Raw genomic sequence first — 20,921 nt, forward strand, 5'->3', positions numbered from 1 at the left:
ATGCCACTGGAAATCTCCTCAGAATGAGAAACACAAAAAAGTTATGTCATTGAGGGTTAATGATGTGTACTGGATTTTTATATGCTAATCAAGTTGTCAAAGGTCAATAAAATGTCTCACACCTGGTTTAATGACTCTTACATATTTAACTCAATGACCTATTTCGTTTCCTTGGAAGATGTTGGTCACACCTTTATGATTGGTTATAAACCAAACTGTGCCAAGGGCCTGCCACACATTTCAACACTACACTATTGTCGTACCAGTAAAACACATTCGTACAGTCAGGAAACACATTTTCCTGTAAGACTTGGCACATCAGTTTCATAACCACCCAAAGTCAGGAGCCCTGAATGAGATTTCCTCAGGGGATAGGCGACACATGCCATAATGCCAAGGTAGATCAGCTCCTCGGCTGACAATCTGTCGAGTCTGCTCAGACGCCGTATGCTGAGTGTTAACCCTCGACTCTGTCTCAAACTGCCAGGCAGGTATCTCACAGACAAGACAGCAGGTACTTTCTGTCAATGCTGCAGGGCTTAAGAAGAAAGACAAAGACAGATTTATGTCTTTATCGCAGTCATCACTGGATCAATATCCAGTAAGCTGAGTCATACTGTAATGAAAAATCACTCCACTGTATAATCTTTTGAGAAGACATGGGGAGAAAGTAATGTAAATCAGGAAGAGTTTATATATGAAAAGGCTATTGGTTTTTTTCACGGTGGTGTTCCTCATATCCTTATTTCCCACATTTACACCAATCTACTGAAATTGTTTAAGGTTGCTTAAATCTAACTTTCAACTGCTTCAACGGAGTGAGTATGCATCATTTAAAATTGCAGGTCCAGAGGAATATATTAAACTTAACATATCATTGTGTCCCACCATACAGACAGCTTCATCAGGAGTAAGATTTTCTCTCTGAGATTGCTGTTAAAAAGTTTGCTGAGGCTGGATGGGGGTTTTATCTGTTGTTAAAATTTCCGTATGCAGTTCTGTCTTGAAATTGGTTAATCCAGTTAGATAGATAATCTTATAAAAACTTTGTTATCTGTGGCATCAGTATTTGATTCAAAATTATTGCATGACATGAAACATGTGATACAGCTAGAGTCTAAATTAATTGTTCAGTTTTTTTTTGGTGCATTTACCTACACATGTGTTTGGTCAAAATAGATGAAAAGACAGAGAGATAGACAAAAAGACAGACAAACAAATACATAAATACATTGTTTTATGCTAGAATGTTTACCCCTGGTGTGCACCCTACATAGAGAGGGCTTAAAAGCCATTCAAAGCATTTAAAACACCATTTTATAATTAAATGGCTTTGTCTATTCACAGGGTCTATTCACTGTGTCTGCAGGTAATTTCAGGTCATTCACACAGCATTCAGTCTCTTTCAAAAGCACAACCAGGAGCCTGGCACCAGTATATGACAGCCTACCAGAGCAGAAGAATGACCTCCGACCAGGCCTGAGAGAAGTCTCAAGTAGATCCACTCCACTGAAGAGAGGCAACCTCTGGAGGTCTGTATACCCAGGACGACGAGTTTCTGCAGGTGATCAGGTGAGTCCTGATGCTTTCCAAACTTAGAATTAAAAGTTGAAAGCATGCAGTCACACTAGGTGCTGCCTCACCACAATGACTGTTTTATTCTCTTAACTTCCTTGTCCTGCACCAATCGGTTAACCTACCTGTCCACGCTCACACCAGGTAGGTATTTGCATAATGAAACTCCCACACACCAACAACCTTACTCTCTCCTCCCACATACACACACAGAGGCATGAAGCACATCAACACACACACCTGACATAACTTCCATATTCCTCCCTGGCACTGCACCCTCTCACATTCTCCCTCACACACTTGCTCACTCAAGCAGGAAAGCATTTAAAGACTTATATATATATACACAGGCTGGGATCCAAACACATTGAAAAGCCCAGAGAGAAAACCTTATATTATTGAAAGCCATTGTTCATATAGCGGCTTAAAATAGTTTAACCTTCAGAGAAATTTTCCCCTGTGTTATTATGTTTCATAACATTTGTTTTACCTTATTTCATCATGATGAATGAGGTGCTGACAGTTTAGGTAAGAGGCCCTGTGAGACCTATTTTTCTTCTTTTTCCTCTTTCAAAGTTGCTGGAACTGCATGATAGAAAAAAAACATTAGTGACTGTGTTCTTAAAAAGACTGTAAGAAAATGCCTTCATCTGGGTTCCACATTTACAAATGCCTCTAATTGTACTACTATGGCTTTTTTCATGTCTTAAATACCAAACTAAATCCCCACTTAGTGTCTGTTTGAGGAAAGATTTACTATCTAGGACAAAGTTCTCATTGTCTCACCATGAGTTATGGATGACCTCATCTAATCACAAGTGCATTAAACTTTGATCAACTCTTAAAATAGCTCCCGCTAACATGCTGTGAACCACAGGTGGCTGAGTGCAGACTGACAGATGACAATTGGCTTTGGTATGCGTCTAAAAAGCCCCACTGAGAATCACACAACAGTGACAGGAGTTCAGAATCAAACGCAGCTTTATTATGTGTGTAATTAGTGTTCATATATGCTTAAGTAACCTCAGTGTCAGGAATCAAACCCTTTTCAAAAGATGTCTAATCTCTGAAGAGGAAGTAATAGATACTGTAAAAGACAAGTTACACTGAGCAAGTTAATGCTGGCACTCAAAATAACTGTTTCCATTCAATCCAGACGCTGTGTGCTGCAAAGCCGCATTAGAGTAGTGGAATATGAAGGTGATGAAATTCCTCAAAACATGTTTTTCCTGTTTTGTTGTTTTTTCCACTTCAAATCCTCCAAATGCAGAGCACGTCATTCCAAATCAAAACTGCACAGATTAAACAAGCAATATCTCTGACAGGGTAAATGTGTCAAAAAATAAATAAAGAATAGAAATTAGAATTAATAAACTGAACATTTTATCCTTTTATATCCTCTGTTGCCCCAACACTGACAGCTATCAGATGTAGCTCAAAGTTTCTATTTTTGCTTGACGTCAATTAGGGTTTGGGGAAAAAACTATAGCATCTTTGATCGAAGATCTAAATCTAATCTCTAGCTTTGTGTGACTACAATACCTCTTTGGACCAGAGGCACTAGCAATATTCAGTTAATAATTGAAGTGACTTTGAGCGCTGTTGAACTGTATAACAGGTAGAAGCAGAAAGTGTGTCAGGTTGTCTTTATGGTTCCGAAATAAGAGGTGATGCTCAAGAAACGAAAGGATTAACTTACCCTCATAAAACAAGGAACTGTAAACCTTAAAATTGTGTTAGAATTACTAAGTCTCAATATTTGATAATCTTAAGAGACTAACATGTGTGACTGTTCCCTAGCCATTAACACAGCCATTATTTGACAGCATGCTCCAATCATTTTATAATCTGTATTCACAGTTTGCAAGTCATGAAAACATGGGATACATACAAATCAATGTAATTTTTATAGCTCCCCGATTGCTATATAAATGAAAAACAGTTGAACACCACAGGAAAAGGGGATCACATTTTTAGGATAACAAAATAGCCTTTATAAGTTAACCTGTAAGCTATAGTCCTTGTCAACATTACCATTAGCTATGACAGAATTTATTCATTACTGTGCCGACAAGGCAGGGTTAGCGATTTAGCTTGCCAGAAAGCTAGATGACAGAAAAAGCATAAAGTCTTAACTTACATCCAGAGATGTATGCATTTCTTCTTGTAGAATGTAATGATGTCTAACTTTCAGCTGCATAAAAAGACAAGTGACATGACAGCTCCTCAAAAGTGAAGCCAAAACATTCAGAGCTCCCCCATCTGACTGGCTGAAGTATAGGTCAGACAGCCATGGTTTCTGTCAATATAATTATTTTTATGATGACCTATTTCAGAGAAGTTTAGTTATATGATAAAAGAAGGACAGCCTCCTGCTAACCAACCAGAGGGATCTTTATTGTTTCATTAGTCAGTTAAATGTGTGTTACAGTTAGCTGAAGGGGCGTCACACCAATTCTGTGACTTCATTCCAGGTTTTGTTTTTTTGTTTTTTTTAAATGGGAGTAGATGTCTATATCCATGTACAGTCAGTGTGTCAAGCTGTATTGTTAATGTGAGACTACATCTGACATTAGCCTCAACCATTTTCCAGGAATACAGTAGAGAGTTTTAAATTCAGCCATAATTACTTCACCTATTACCAAGCTTTTTAGCAAGCTTCATTTTGGCCAAACTTATCTCATTATCAAGCTAATGAGCTCTACAGTTGCTAAAGTATAGATTTTTAGCTTACGCCACTATTAGCAAATAATTAAGGTTGTTTTCTTTATATACATAGCAGTATCTAACTGTATATATAGCAATGAAGTGGTTAAATGCTAATGTCGGCTGCCTTATGGTAGCTAATAAGCTAGCCAATATGTTGTCCTAGCTTGAAATATGGTCAGCCGAAACTTTGAATATAGCCGAATGAGATTATAACAGCATTTAAGCTCCCTACCCTGAGTGTGATATTAAAGGAAAATGGCTGCTGTGTGAAAATGGTCAACTCCTCACTCTATAGATCCGAGTTATCAACATACTGGCTTAGCTCTGTGCCCTCAACAGTTCACACTGAGCTCACTTTGGAGGCTCTCACTCTCTAACTCTCCCTCTGTGAGTATTCGTGTGTGTGACTTGGACTGCTGCCCACAGCTCAGCCTCAGAGGTAATGAGGGAATTCAGTGTTAGCATGATTATCTCAGAGTCCCTCTAATGGCAAAACCCACCACTCCTCCTGATCCCCCTGCAACTCTCTGACACCGCTCTGCACTTGCACAAGTAACAGATAAGTTGCCTCTGGCTCTCCCTGCAGTCCGTCTGCTGCCTGTTTGTAACACAGGTGCTTTTTGCTGGATTTTTTGCAGCAGTTCCCCATCCTTTTTATAAAGGGTAAAGCGGCTCCAGGGTGTAATTTGGAACCTAGGTCATGTTTGGTGCCACCCTACTGTGAATTCCTTCCAGATTTTATTGCAGCAAGATTAATAGGCACATTTGCTGTGTACTGAAGTAACACCTTTCATTATGGCCAATGGTTTGGCCTGCTTCGCAAACTTCTTCTCTTTTTGTTCTTTTTCTATCACTTTTTATTTTTTTTTGCCATGTCACCAGGAGAGCCAAGTATTTGGCATCTCATTTCATGGATCTTCGTTCTGCCTTTTCAGGGTGGATGTGGGTCGACATATGCAGAAGTCCACTGGGGGAATAGAAAAAAAAGGAGAGAAAGAGTGGGGGAGATCAAAGTCTGTCATAGCAACTCCACTCTCTGTGAGTCAGCCTACCAACACGGTGAGAGGCAGTGAAGACATCCTCCCCGACACAAGAAAATGTCATCAAAATGCTGGCATTATAGACAGTGTCATCTATTTTTAAATGGAGAGTCAAGCAGAGGCTTATGTCACCATCCAATAATAGTACACTACTGATCCATTTATAAAGAGGCTTATGACTTGCTTAGTGGCACAGTGAAATTTTAATGCTTCATTTGAGGATGCGGTCAAAAGTTTCCTTTTGACAGGAAAGGCTGTCAAAGCTGTCAGTCAGAGGAAGCAGACAAGACAGGAGGAGGGTACAGTTTGCATGCTCTGATGAACAGGAACTTATTAGTGGGAGTATGTCTATTACTGTCCCACTTGCCTCCTCTCTTTCATTAGCTGCTTATCACGCCTGTTAGTGTCTTCTTTGATACTTCATATTTCTGATTAGCATATGATCCAAGGGGAAAGAGGGGAAAAATCATTTTATTAGTGTCAATTACTGTTACAAATGGCAATCTCGCTGCTTAAATTGTAATTTTACATTTCCTCCTTGTCAAAGGACAATGTCTGTGTAATTACAGTAATGAGAAGTGCATCAGAAAAAATGAATTATTCACAATGCTCTTCCTTTCTTGGTCTTTTGAACTCCTGCATGTCTATTTGCTTGGCAACTGATTGGCAGTATGAATCATTCTGCAAGCAGAGCACAGGTTCTGAACTCCTCAGGAGAGGCACATTCAGGTAAAGGATTGTTAGAGCATGGCATGAATGATGTGAAAAATATATTTTTCACCTGTACTGCTTCCACACTCAACTTGACAAGACAGTTGAGTGTATGTTCCGCTTTCACCCATAGGTGACACTGTTGTCTCATGTACTGCTGGGAATCAAGGTTATGTGATGAGTGAGTAACACAGATGTGATATGAGAGCATGTAGGTAATGAAACATGCATCCTGACAACGACAGCAAAGCCTATAGATGGTGCTAGTCATACAGGTTAGCATAACCTACATACGCTGTCTCTAGCCCTCAGGGGAATATCACAGAGGTGTGAGAAGGATATAATATGAGAGAAAAAGACATGTACAAGACAGGAAAGGAGGGTCATAACAGATTGCAAAGGGTGCAGGACCAGTTTGTTGTGACAAGGCTTTACAGTATTATAGTAAAGCCACAGCTTGAGGCAGTCCCTTGTGTTTCAATTATCACACTTCAGAGACGAGTACAAACAGAGATCTTCCTGGGCATCGATGACTGCTTGTCTCTGTGATGTTAACTACTGCAGGTACAACCCATCAATAGAACTGACCGTCTTTCATACCAAGACATGAAGGCTAGGGCCCAAACCATGAAAGCACATAGGATTATTACAGGAACACCCAGAAACCGGTTATTTATTTCCTAAGATGAAATCCTTGTATGGAGGAAGGAATCTGTGATGTTTGCACTGTAAAACTGTAAAAGACATAGCTTCTTGAGTTTATATTCTTTTCATTAACAGAGATAAAGCTGGTTAACTGGGAGGTGACAACCGAACTGATAATTATCCCTTGACTTTGCATATCGCTTCAGCTCTGTAGACTAAAACGATCAGTGTCATATCCAGATATGGCAGGCAGCTGTTTTCATTGAAAAAGCACCAACACCTCATTACTGTATTTGTAACCCTTACATGGTGAACACAAAGGAGCTTTTAGAAGCTGAAAATTCCCTTTTTTTTCTCCCTCTTCTTCTTCTTCATCTTCTTTTTTTTTTTTAAATGTGTTTATGTAAAAAGAAAAGGAGACAACTTTTGGCTATTTGCTACATGTGTAAAAGATGGAACTATTTGCTAACAGTTTGGCTGTATTACTTTTTAAACATGACTGCGTAAAAGCTTTGTTTACAGCCAGTTTCTGCTGTCTCCGAGAGGCTTATTATTGCATCAGTTAAAAGTGGCCTTAACATGGAGAAAAATAGTTATTTGCACACTTGCTGTGATTCAGATAACTTTCAGATCTGCCTGCTGTGTATTCAGATACAGTCAGCAGGCCATGAGTTTTGCTTAGCGCAAAGACTGACAACAAGGGAAACCTGCACACGTGCATACCATTGAACACACCATTACTTGTAATTTTACCTGTAAAAATAAAGTCACAGTGGTATCAGTTGTTCATTTACCCAGAGCAAAAACATGATTTACCTGTCTCCAGACAATGGTATAATTTTAGTGATGAGTATTTGGTAAAGGTAAAATGGTAAATGGACTAGTACTTATATAACACTTTTCTAGTCTTTCTGACCATTCAAAGCGCTTTTACACTACTCGTTATGTTCACCAGTTTGTACCCATTCACTCACAGATGGTAGAGGCTGCTATGTAGTGAGGGACCATCAGTATTAGTTGATCTCATTCTCGTTCACATTCACACACCAGTTCAGTTCCTGAACAACAGAGGGAGCAATTCCGGGTTCAGTGTCTTGCTCAAGGACACTTCGGCATGTGACTGCAAGAGCTGGGATCGAACTGCCAACCTTCAGATTGATAGACGACTGACTCTACCCACTGAGCCACAGCCGCCCCCATTTCCTTGATTTTGCCTTGAAATCTAGGTTTCTTAGAATCTATGCATAAAGACTGAAGAGGCCACACTCCAGTTTAGAGGCACTGTGAGCCACACCAAAGGATCAGTGGTAGAACAATCAAAGACTGGGGCCAAATGTTGTTAAATAGTTGGCCAAGCTTTTACCACTCTTTGAATTAAAGAGCATCTTTAATTCTTTAAATCTTTTTACAAGAAATAATGTCTGAGCAGAGAGAACAAAACAATTCCATTGCACAACAAATAACTATTTGCATTAACCTAAATTAGCAATTAATTGTTGGGCATGTAGTTTAATATAAGATAAAGTAAAGAAATAAAAGAGTTCATCGGTCACAAAAGAGTTTGTGACTGATTAATGCATCAGGACATTGACTGCCTCTATAACTGATCAGGCTTTGGCAAAGCTTATGGGTATGGTGGTTTCCATAGAAACATACATTCTGTATCCAATATCTGCCCATCCCTTATACAACAACATATCCTCCTTGGCTCAAGCTGTCAGCTGTTAAGAGTTAGCATAAACGTGATGAGTGGCTAAATTTGGAAAGAGCAGTTGTTGAAGCAGAAGGCTGAGCCAAACTGTCAGCTAACCACCTGTGTAAGCAGGGGGCTGATATTCTGGTCTTAGTGAATTAGCTGTGGAGCTGTCAACCTTTTGCTGAAATTACCAGATACCCCTCACTGTGTGCATACGTCTCTAGTAATGTGATTATTCTGTGAAACTGCATGTCTGAGGGTAGATTAATCAATTTTACACCTTAAAAGTGAATATGATTAATAGGAGGTCATAGAAAACAGCAGGATTCCACAATAATGAAGGGTGTTTTTTTAATCAGAGGAAAGATGTAATGGAGAGCAGGTTTTTCTTAGTCAGTAGCATAGACTGTATAAAATATGAATGTAGTATCCGTGACGTCACCCATCTGTTTCTGAACGCTGTTTTGAAACCAATCGGCAGTGGCAGCCATATTGATTCTGTCGAGCCAGTGTGACGTAAAGAGGCGGGCTTTGAGCCTCCTAGCCAACAGCTGCAGTGTTCCCACAGGCAGCTGTGCCTCTCATTGGAAGACTAGTAATATCGAGAAATGAGCTATTCAGACTACACTCATCTTTTGTACCAGGCTGTAAACATGTTTACTTCTGCTGCAAAGATCGTAATTTTCCCATTCATGTGTATGTGACTTCCGGTACTTCCGGAGCCAGCCTCAAGCAGATCCTCGATGAACTGCAGCTTTTAACACTTCCGCATTGACTCATATTTTTATACCGGAGGTTGCCGCTTGGTCAGTAGTGAGTGTATTTCCCACAGGCTTGCCAGTCAGGTTGGCCCCTTTATTGAGAGAGCCAACATGGAAGCTGGTGTGACTGGAGGTTGTTCACCTCCTGGCCACTGTTGGCACTGTGCCAGGTTTTGCCACTGCGCTGATTGTGGCAGCGCCATGGGCATCTATACAGGTGTGAGTGATTGCTTGCCCTCTCCTCCCGCTCCCGTCCACTTCGCGGTGTGGCTCGGCGTCTGCGGTGTGAGTGGTTTTGATCGTCAGACCAGGATTGCGATTTTGTGCTGAATAATCACCTGTTCAGGTAACGCACCTTTCCTTCCGTCTCTCCATTGTGTGTGCACTCTGTGCATTTTGTGACTTTACCTCCACCTGTTGCAGTGTGGCTGAGGCTGACTGGCTGCCGTGGTGGACAGGTTGCTCTACAGGAGCCTATCCTTGTGTTTGGCATCTCGTGTCCTGAGGTTAGTGGCTCTTGCCTGCCTTGGTTATGTCCGTGGTTCCCTGCTGCAAACTGACTGTAGTTTTTGTTTACTTCAGTTAATTGGAACAGCATGATGTGCGGTGATTTTAGAAGTGCTGTAAATACAGGAAATATAATGCTTTCGAACAAACCAATCACAGTGGTTCACAGCTTGTGGTCCGCCTTGATTCAAGGTGTAGTTACATTTTGGAGGAGGTGCACATTGGCTGCGTGCGTAGGCCTCTGCATAGTTAAGGGGGCTACGCAGATCTACACGTATGCTAAAGCGTTGAAGAAGTATAAACCAGGCTTTACATTTACATTGCTGTTTGTGTCGGACCTTCTTAACATCGTACTAAAATTGCCCTATCTGCAGCTTGTTGTTAGCTGAGCTACTATTTGGTCCCCCAGTTCTTTAACAAGGGGGCTGAGTTACCAGGTATCTCCTATAGGTAATACACGTACAACAAGTACCTCATACATCTGTAATTCAAAAATAAAATGTGAAATATGTTCCCACAATTACATTGTGGACCAGAAAGCTGATGTTCGCAAGTCAAGACATGTACAAAGTAAAACTTCTATGCTATTGTTATAGTAATTGGTGGTAGTTATATCATTACACCTGTCCATGGCTTTTAAGCTATCCCTCTTGAGTGCTGCACCATTGGAAGGAAGAAATGGAGGACAGAATCTACAGGCCTTTTTCAGCTTGGTACTGCATTCTGAAGTTTAGCTCTATAAACAAAATCAAAAAGCTTTCAAAATCAGAGGCTTTTATGAATTAGATTATGTCTTATGGTAACTATCCTTTTACTGCTCGTTCTGTCCACAAAGGGAATGTCTAAGATACCTCATTTTAACTTAGACTGCAAAAGCTGCTTGAGTGAGATCATACAGCTTTTGGATTGACTTGCACATTTGCTGACTGAAGCTATGTGAGACAGTTTCTACATGAAATAGCTGAATTCGTTGGCAGGGCCTTAATGTTAGTACCCAAAATGTTCTGGATTCCATTTTTAGTCTGTTTCGTTGTCTGAATAGTATTGACCAATCAGGTTTCAGCAGGCTTTTGGTTATGCAATAAAAGAAGGCTAAATGGAAAGCAAAAGCAGACAGAGCACAATTTGCTAAAATGACTTCCTGGCTCCCATATGTAGTTATGTGACTGCTTTTTATTTATACTTGATAAACAGATATCTGCTTGAAAGTGCAGCCAACAGTTCATATAAAAACAACAATTTTAACTTGAACATTAAATCTGCTTGGTGCTGTGTTGTGAAAGTCAATCAGTAGTTATGACTAGAGATACATCAGAAATTATTCATGAATTATTTCAGCAAACTAAAGAGTTTTTCCAGTTCAGTTAAATCCCAAGAAAATCTGTTTCTTTTTGAGGTTCATACAGCTGAAGTAAGCCATAGTAAAGCCCATGTAAAAGTTACTTTTTACGGTGAAACTGAGACTCTCCTGAAACGGGTGCAATACAGGAGAAATGTGATGAACTAAGAAATTATGGTGTTTTGGTGTATTCTAGACATATCTTGAGGGACAAATTGTGCTTCACCGAAAAACGAAGCCGCTTCATGAGTAGTTCAATGGACTGTAAACAATGCAACACATGAAAAAGGAAGACTTTTCCATAACATCTTATTGCGGACCGCTGGCAGCAGAGGACTGCCAGAAAAGTTGCCCATCACTCCCAGAGGCATACTGTTGTCAGCCCATGAGTTTTGAGTTTTAAATGTTTTTTGGTGGATTGTTGGCCACTCTTCTGTGGCAGTGTATGCTATGTTTTAACTTTCCACAGTTTCAAAACTGAGAAGGGTTTATTGGCACAGAAATACAATTTTGGCAAAATTAAAGCTGGAGTAGGACATGTTATTTTGATACATTTGTATCAATCACTAGCAAAAAGCAATGTATACGTCGATAGGGAGTAATACACAAAGTGATCTAACACTGAGATGAGAAATCTCAGTTGTCTGTCAGCAGCTAGACTGCAATAAGTTCGTCCAATCGTTCATTCGCCACCGAGCGCAATGATTGGCTGACCGGCCGGATGACCTGTGACCTGCCGAAAGATACAAACACGAGTCAATATTCGGGATGCATTTCAGCGACGGCTGAAGGATTAGAAGGGTCTCTGAAGGGACGCCATGGTTCTGATTTTCTCCTGGACAGGTAATAATGTCATTTCTTTTGTCTTTGTGTTCATGGTTTAGTTCATCTATGAGACAGCTAGCGATAACTTCGGTTAATGCTAGCGGCCGGCTAACGGCTTGTAGCTATGTTTATAGAGACCTGTATACAGTCTGTTAGCTGCTAGCTCTCCTGTTGCTCTTTATCAGACCTGTGTACAGTCTGTTAGCTGCTAGCTCTTCTGTTGCTCTGTATCAGCATGAATGGGGTGTTGTATAAAGTCTACATAGCGTCTTGTCTGTGTTTTCATAGCAACGAGAAGGAAACATCAACGTCCACACCGTTAAAACACGGGACGCAGAGGCTTGCGTGAGCTGGGGGGATGCCCAAGAAGAGAAGCAGGATGCCGGATGATCCACGCCAACATGTTTACCTTCAAAAACAATTGTTTTTATTTCTGTAATAAATACATTTTCTAATAAAAGTAAATGTAAAACAACTCTTTGATGTTGCAATTATTTATGTATAATGTTGTATGTTACTTGATATGGATTTAATTATTTAGCAATTTGAAGAGAGAATGCCAGTGTAAATTTAAAGATTTATTTAACAAATGTGTACACAGCACACTCAAGTATTTTTTTTACATGAAGATAAATATAAAATATATACAAAGGAACTAAAGGGTCACCATAAAAGTATTGTATGTAATCATGTCATATTTCATTCACTCCCAACTGAAACCTTTATACTGTCCATGTGGAAGGGTCACGGATTTTCCAGATACAGCAACAAGGTATTACTACTCTATGACCTGCACCAAGTGCTCCATGCTGCCAGACAACAACCTGTCTGTGCAGCATCGCAGAACTTTCTGTTGCTGTCTCCAGGATCTGGAGCTCGTCCCCGGTCGTTGCTCTCCCTCTCGCTCGTCTGGCTCTGCCTTGCCCTCGACCCAGGCATTGTCCTGTCCGACCTGAGGTGCTTGGCTCAGGATCGTAATCAGCAGTCAGAATCAGAATCAGAATCAGCTTTATTCGCCAAGTATGCTTGAACACACAAGGAATTTGACTTTGGTAAACTGTGCTCTCTTTGTACAAGGCATAAGAATAGGAATAAGAATAAGAACTACAATAAAAAATAAAATGAAAAATAATAACAATAACCTTAGCTATAAATACAAAGAAACAACAAATAGGCTTGACTAATATGTACAGGCTAAAATAATATGATAAAGTGCAGTGGTGAGTTGCAGAGGTAGTTTTACATTATAAAATAGAAGTTAAATAATACAAAAAATAGAAATATGGAATTCTGCTGGAGAATTGTTGCATTGTGTATCTACATGTATATTTACAGAGAGTATTTATCTGACAGGTATGACACTGTTATGGTTTAGTGTTCATCAGAGTGACAGCCTGGGGGAAGAAACTGTTCTTATGGCGGGTTGTTTTGGCGCACAGTGATCTGTAGCGCCTGCCGGAGGGGAGGAGTTTGAAGAATTTGTGTCCAGGGTGTGAGGGGTCAGCGGTAATGCTCCCTGCCCGTTTCCTGGCCCGGGACCGGTACAAGTCCTGGATGGGGGGCAGGTCGACACCGATGATTTTCTCTGCAGTCCTTATAGTCCGCTGCAGTCTGTGTTTGTCTAGTTTGGTTGCAGAGCCAAACCAGACAGTGATGGAGGTGCACAGAACAGACTGGATGATGGAGGTGTAGAACATGATCAGCAGCTCCTGGGGCAGGTTGAACTTCCTGAGCTGACGCAGGAAGTACATCCTCTGCTGGGCCTTTTTTCTGATTGTGTCTATGTGGGAGGTCCACCTCAGGTCCCGGGAAATAGTGGATCCCAGGAACCTGAAAGAGTCCACAGTAGACACAGTGCTGTTCAGGATGGTGAGGGGGGGGAGTGGGGGGGGGGCTTCTCCTGAAGTCCACTGTCATCTCTACCGTCTTGAGCGGGTTCAGCTCCAGATGGTTCTGACTACACCAGAGGGCCAGCTGTTCCACCTCCTGTCTGTAAGCAGACTCGTCTCCGTCCTGGATGAGACCGATGACGGTGGTGTCGTCTGCAAACTTCAGGAGTTTCACCGAGGGGTCTCCTGAGGTGCAGTCATTGGTGTAGAGGGAGAAGAGCAGTGGGGAGAGAACACATCCCTGTGGGGCGCCAGTGCTGATGGTCCGGGTGCTGGATTTGATGCTCCCCAGCCTCACCTGCTGTCTCCTGTCCGTCAGGAAGTTGGTGATCCACTGACAGATGGAGGCCGGCACTGTGAGCTGGGTGAGTTTCTGGTGCAGGATGTCTGGTATGATGGTATTGAACGCAGAGCTGAAGTCCACAAACAGGATCCTAGCGTAGGTCCTGGGGGAGTCCAGGTGATGCAGGATGTAGTTCAGACCCATATTGACTGCATCCTCCACCGACCTGTTTGCCCGATAGGCAAACTGCAGGGGGTCCAGCAGGGGGCCTGTGATGTCTTTCAGGTGGCTCAACACTAGTCTCTCGAAGGACTTCATGACCACAGACGTCAGGGCGACGGGCCTGTAGTCATTGAGTCCTGTGATGGTGGGTTTCTTTGGGACTGGGATGATGGTGGAGCTTTTGAAGCATGAGGGCACTTCACACAGCTCCAGCGATGTGTTGAAGATCTTTGTGAAGATGGGGGCCAGCTGCTCAGCACAGACTCTCAGGCAGGAGGGGGACACGCCGTCTGGTCCTGGAGCCTTCTTGATCTTTTGTCTCTGGAAGAGCTGGATTACCTCATCTTCACAGATCGTCAGCGCAGGTGGGGGGTCAGAGGGGGGTGGGGAGGGGCTTGTGGGGGGGCCAGGTAAATCAGAGTGTTCGGGTGTGGGGTGTGAAAACCTGCAGTAGAAGCTGTTCAGGTCGTCAGCTAGTCTTTTGTTACCTTCAGGGTGGGGGGAGGGTCTCCTGTAGCTTGTAACTTCACGCAGGCCTCTCCAAACTTCTGAGGGGTCGTTGGCAGAGAAGCTCTGTTTTAACTTCTCAGTGTAGCTCCTCTTAGCTACCTTGATCCCTCTCGTCAGTTTGTTTCTGGCCTGCTTGAACAGGTCCCGGTCCCCACTCCTGTAGGCCTCTTCTTTGGCCTGACGCAGCTTCCTCAGTTGAGGTGTGAACCAGGGCTTATTGTTGTTGTATGTGCAGAAGGTCCTGGTCTGCACACACATGTCCTCACAGAAGTTGATGTATGAAGTCACAGTGTCAGTGAGTTCATTGAGGTTTCCTGATGCAGCTTCAAAAACACTCCAATCAGTGCAATCAAAGCAGGCTTGTAACTCCTGCTTTGACTCCTCCGTCCACTTCTTCACAGTCCTAACTACAGGCTTAGCCGTTTTTAACTTCTGCCTGTAGGTCGGGATGAGATGAATCAGACAGTGATCAGATAGTCCTAAAGCTGCACGGGGGACAGAGCGATATGAGTCCTTTATTACTGTGTAGCAGTGGTCCAGAGTGTTAGACTCCCTGGTGGGACACTTAATATGTTGTCTGTATTTAGGTAGTTCGTGGGTTAAATTTGCTCTGTTAAAATCCCCGAGAATGATGAGCAGAGAGTCAGGATGTTTTTTCTCCACGTCTGTAATCTGGTCAGCCAGGTGCTGTAACGCCTCCGTTACGCAGGCCTGAGGTGGGATGTAGACGCCGACCAGAATAAAGGAGGAGAACTCCCGCGGCGAATAGAAGGGTTTGCAGTTTATGAAAAGAGTCTCCAGATTTGGACTGCATGACTTCTTCAACACTGTGGTATCTGTACACCAACCTTCGTTTATGTAGAAACAGATTCCGCCTCCTCTCGCCTTCCCAGAGAGTTCCTTTACGCGGTCCGCTCTGTGGAGCTGAAAGTCCGGTAAGTGCAGCGAGCTGTCTGGGATGTGTTCACTGAGCCAGGTTTCAGTGAAACACAGGGCGGCGGATCTGCAAAAGTCCGTGTTTCTTGAGTTGAGGAGCAGCAGTTCATCCATCTTGTTTGCCAGGGAGCGGACATTCGCCAGGTGAATGGACGGGAGCGCACTGCGTAACCCCCGCTGTCTCAGTCTGACGAGCACGCCTGCTCGCTTGCCCCGGCGCCGGCGTCTCCGGCAAAGACCATAGAGAGCTGCGGCTCCACCAGCAAGAATCTCTGTGTAACTTAAAGGTTCAATGAAAACCGGTGTAAAAAGTTCGGCAGAGGACTGTCCAATGTTAACAAGTTCTTCTCTGGTAAAAGAAACCAGAGAAGCGGAGCATAAAGATACAAGAAAAGAGAAAAACGCAACAAGTACGAGAGAGCGCAGTACCAGGGCGACCGTCCGTGGCGCCATCTTGGATTGAACTAGCAGTCATCATGAGAGCTCTAACAAGCACAAAAAACAGTCAATATGTTGTAGTTCCAACACGAAAATGAAGACTGTCAACAATGGTGAACGCTAATAAATATATAGGCACTGTAGCCTCTAGTAACTAAACATCATGACATGTGATGCTAAATCAAAATAAACATTCAGAACCGACTTTAGTTATAATGCTGACAATACTGTTTCCACCTTTCTGGCTAGCCAGGAGTTATTAGCCCGGCAGCAACAACTTACTCTAGCTGTATTCAGATGATAAAAACAAACACAAGTAAAGCTAACATGCAAGCTATGCTGTGCATTCTAACTAATTACATTATTTTTTGAATGTGGTAATATAAGCGGTTTACTTACATGGGAGATAGACATGTTTTCCTTCCATGAAAATAAAGTAAATCGCTCGCCTCTCCACAGCTAGCTATCGTGACGTCATCCTCCAGCTGTAGTCTGCCACAGCGCGTTCATGTGTTTGGAGGCGTGTCCCTCCCCCCTCCCTACAGGCTGCTCTGAAGGGGGGGGGAGGGCTCTTTTCGCCTGTGTGCTTTCAAAATCAAGCTAACTGCTGCGGCTTTCTCAGGATGTCCTACTCCAGCTTTAAGTAGCTATTCACTTCAGCAGAGTAATAAAGAAAAAATGAACCAACCTGAGGAAAGTGTGTAGTGCTGGGCGATACCACATTTTTATGATTTGATATGATACTGGTTACTTTTTTGGCATATTTATTTGATTACCACTACCGATACTATCAGTGATTTTTTCTGTAAATAAAATGACACGCTTGAAAGACAACTCCCATGACAAAAACAATTAATTTAACAACTTTAATATGCAAATCCTTTGGTGGCCTTTTTTTGAAATGACAAAATTAATTTAGAAAAACACATAAATAATAAATAATTAACATCAATATTAATTACATTTATTAATTAGTTATTAATTAAATTATTACTTAACAGCATCTTCACCATGACTATTGTTAAAATGACACTGTGATCATGATGTCTCTGAATTTGGGGACAGTCACTCACATGGATATACATTTCCTTTGATAAAACTTTCTCTCAGAGTCCTCTGTGTGATAGATGGTGTCAGGAGTGCAGGTGATGCAACCCTCTCTGTGTCCTCTTTTTGTCTTCTTCCAACTTTGAGGTAAGCCTTGGATGCACTGTTTTTAAGTGTTTTAAAAGGTTGCTTGTGTTGCTGCAGTGTTGTACATTTTTACAGCACAAACTACGCCTTGCCATAGTTTGATTTACACTTGAAAAATATGCCCACACCGCACTCCTCTTCCTTTCCGCCATGCGTCACCTTAGACGTGCGCAGCCGCAGACTGAACTGTTGCTAGCAGGCTAAAAACAACTAACTGGAGGGGGGGGGTTGGTACAAAACTTCGGAGCAAGTTACACTATAAGAATCAGAAGTGACACATGCGCTTTTATTTCACATTTATTAATTGCAAAATAAAAGCGCATGGTGGATTTTATTAGAGTAATCCATCCTCAAATGAGTAGCGTGTGAGTATTGATATATCGATACCACAGAATCGATACGCCCAGCACTAGCGTGAAGATGTTTGTCGGTGCAGCTCACACATTTTAATGGTGTTTTTAATGACAAAAAGAAAACCTTCAATAAAGGTGTCACATGATGCCATGCTGTTTTCCAATATACCCTACATGCTGACTTGAACATACTGTCTCCCGTGAGCATACACATTTAACTTTATCTGAGCAGTCAGTCCTGGGCCACAGTGCCTTAGACGTGTTATATTAGAATGCCATAGTCCGTTTCTTTGAAGTTCACAAACACTCCTATATATACAGTGATCACTTACAAGCCAAAAAATAACAATTCTACAAATAGCAAAACCCCAACTCTATTGATTTTTGTCCTGTGCTATGTTCATATCATACTTCATTTAGATTCAATTAACAGAGCTGGGAAGGGAGGTTACAAACAGCATAAAGAAGGATTCCATGGAAACAAAAAAAAATCAAAAATCAGTCCATTGTTTGTTTTCTATTCACTATGGCCTAATGATGTGTTTCCTGGCTCTGCTGTTTCATGACGTTTAGAACAAGCTCTCTGCTTTACCCATCAATAATTGCAAATAATAGACTGAGGAGCAATTATTGTGACATCCCTCCCCACTGTCAATCTTCTCAGAACTAAACACTTTTAGATGACCTCCCCTAAATATCCAACCAGACATGTAACAAAGAGAAACTGAGACAGAAACTGATGAGGGGAGGGATTAAAAAGAGTATTGTTCCAGAACACGTGAATGTGTCACTGATGTCTGAGCCCTCCAGCTTACCACCCTTACCTTACCTCGTCTTTTTGTCTCCCTCTCTCTCATTCTCTCCATTATGAATTAATAGGCTCTCAGCGGGGAAATTTAAACTGTAATTTGAAAGCTTTTCTGAACAACTCTGACAGTCTAAAAGTGGCACACTTTGCCACCTGCAGAGCGAACAAATGAGGGTAAAAGAAAGGAAGAAGTCAGGAACTGTTTGGAAGAAAATGAGCAAGTGAGGGGAGGAGAGCAACAATTAGCATTCCTGAGGCTGCATGTGTAACTAATTATGTGTGAGCATTGTGACAGCAAGGCTGTTGAGAGCAGTAATGGGATCCCTGTTGCCTAATGAACATGTCACCAGCTTTTGTCTGAGCTGAAGGAAAGAGACAACTCCTGATGACCACTGGGTATCTATTGGACATTGTGCATGTTCAATGCATTTTTACTTGGTGTCCATTTGTGTGCATATGTGACCTTTTCTTATAGGAAGGGTATGCAGATGCAAATTGACTATAATTAAATACAAAAGTAATTTACTCTTTCTAAAATGAAAAAAAAAAAATTGAACAAATGGTTTTAAGATACTATAGCAACACACCTATTCCTGCGTCAAAGCTCTTTTTCAAAATACCTCAAGTGCATTAATCCATAACAATTTCAGACCTTAGATTCATGTAGCTAAGAATACAAAATATCTTTTCAAGTGATGTCTGCATCTGCAAGTCATCTACAAATTTAGAGACATTGTCGAATTAGTGAATATTCTAAATTTGTCGGTTTTTCAGATTTTAGTTTTGCTCATGACCGCAAGGTATATGGGGAAAGTAACGACTGAGACAACACCATCACTCAGATACTGCAAGGGAGCAACAATTTTAAATTAATTAATTCATATTAACGCGTTAGAATTTGTAAGGAAGTCGGTGAGCAGAGATGATTGCTGTTCTTTTTCTTTTCTTCACAGACCCTTACCCAAAGAAAAAGAATGGCAAACAGCAATCATCTCTCTTTTATGGTTAATCAACTTGGCTGTCTTTGTCCATTTGTCTTCTTACTTTCTTTCCAAGTTAAATCCCTATTTGCTATATGTGAAAGCGTTGTTTGAGCCAGTTTCACAGACATTTCTTAACCAGATAGCTAGCTAGCTTAACCAGTAGCTCCTATGTGGCGGACACTCCCCCTGTAGACTCAGGTGACAGAAGCCTCAGCAAGCCAAGCCATGAGCATGCAGCTTCAAGACAACTGCTGTGTTACTGAGGCTGGTAAGTTCTGTTATGTTTATGTTAGTCTCGATGTTGTATCTAGGCCATAAGTGGGGTTCCGACACATAGAGTAATGGGCATTCAATATGCCCAGCAATTTCTATCTCTCTTGCACACTGGGAACCCAAGTTTTGGCCATTGGAATACATGGAGTATAACTTAAATGGATAAATGTCTCTCGTGCAGAACTAACTGCTCGAGGGCTGAAATTGATACTCATATAGAAGGATGCCAGTAAACCATGCTCTGTGATTTTCAGCCCTCTAACCCACATTTAATCAACCCAAATTTTGTCCCTCAACCCAAAATTCTCATTCAAAGTGCCAAAGAAATAAACAACCAGTCCACTTACAACTTACTTCCATTTATTTTAAGAGACTTGCTGGCCTCACTGACCAATTTTTGCTCCTTAATGCTCCTTTAATAGTGCTTGTGACATTTCAGCTGCCAGTATAGCATGTAACATTGATGAGTGAGCGCCTGTGTGTTATTTGAGCACTCTCCACACAATTTTAGCCCTTAAAAAAGCAGTGTCCTATTCAAAGTGCATTGCAAATGGACAGTGTCCACTTCCAATTGACTTTCATTCATTTTCAGGTTGAAAGTCTTTTTGCCTCTTGTTTTGGTCCTGTTGCACTTACAAGGCTGAAAATCACAGAATATGCTCCCCCAGAGTAGCTGATCAGGTTTACGTTTCTGGAGCATTAAGCTTATGTAGAAGCTTGTGTTATTGCCCACCTTAACCCCTTAACTACTTCAATTCTCTGTATACGTCTTCATCAGAACTCAGTTCAACTGCCTCCCGACAGTTCAAAATGCAGCAGCTTGAGAACCATTAATATCTTCATATTATTCTGATGTAACATCCCTATATTGGCTACCTGTTGTTTGTAGGATTCATTTTAAGATTCACATCAATCATGAGCTGGACTTGGCTCTCGTTAAGGCAAGTACTGTGCGGACTAGATGTGTCCCAAATGTCCTGAGCTGGACATTATGACAAGTACTGTGTGGGCCAGATATGGGCAAAGCTCAGGACATCTGAGCTGACCCTGGCTTGAGTAAAGTTAGTTCTACTGGGTTTGTTGGGTTCCTTTTGCTCTTAGTTATGCTGCTATAGGCCCAGATTTACAGGACAAATAGCACACTGACCTCCTGTCTTTCTCTCTTTCTCCTCTGTTTGCTTGTCACTAACTTTGAATCTTCATGTCCCATAGATCTTTCTGGGA

General features: G+C 41.7%; 1 protein-coding gene across 2 annotated transcripts in view; it reads right to left on the bottom strand.

Annotated features, from left to right (window-relative positions):
• The window catches only part of ehf (ets homologous factor), a 71,287-nt gene that overhangs the window by 7,402 nt on the left and 42,964 nt on the right, over positions 1–20,921 (bottom strand). Inside the window, exons 1-3 of one of the 2 annotated variants that reach the window (XM_034685843.1) lie at positions 3,716–3,763; positions 2,066–2,160; positions 1,451–1,594 (exon numbers count right to left, since the gene is read on the bottom strand). The exons of the other annotated variant lie outside the window; for it this stretch is intronic. The gene's annotated coding sequence lies outside the window, so the exon portion shown is untranslated. Of the gene's footprint in view, positions 1–1,450; positions 1,595–2,065; positions 2,161–3,715; positions 3,764–20,921 lie in introns of those variants that run through there. 2 annotated transcript variants of the gene reach the window in all.

This window comes from Notolabrus celidotus, chromosome 6 (assembly GCF_009762535.1).
Source record: "Notolabrus celidotus isolate fNotCel1 chromosome 6, fNotCel1.pri, whole genome shotgun sequence".
In the NCBI taxonomy this organism is placed as follows: Eukaryota; Metazoa; Chordata; class Actinopteri; order Labriformes; family Labridae; genus Notolabrus; species Notolabrus celidotus.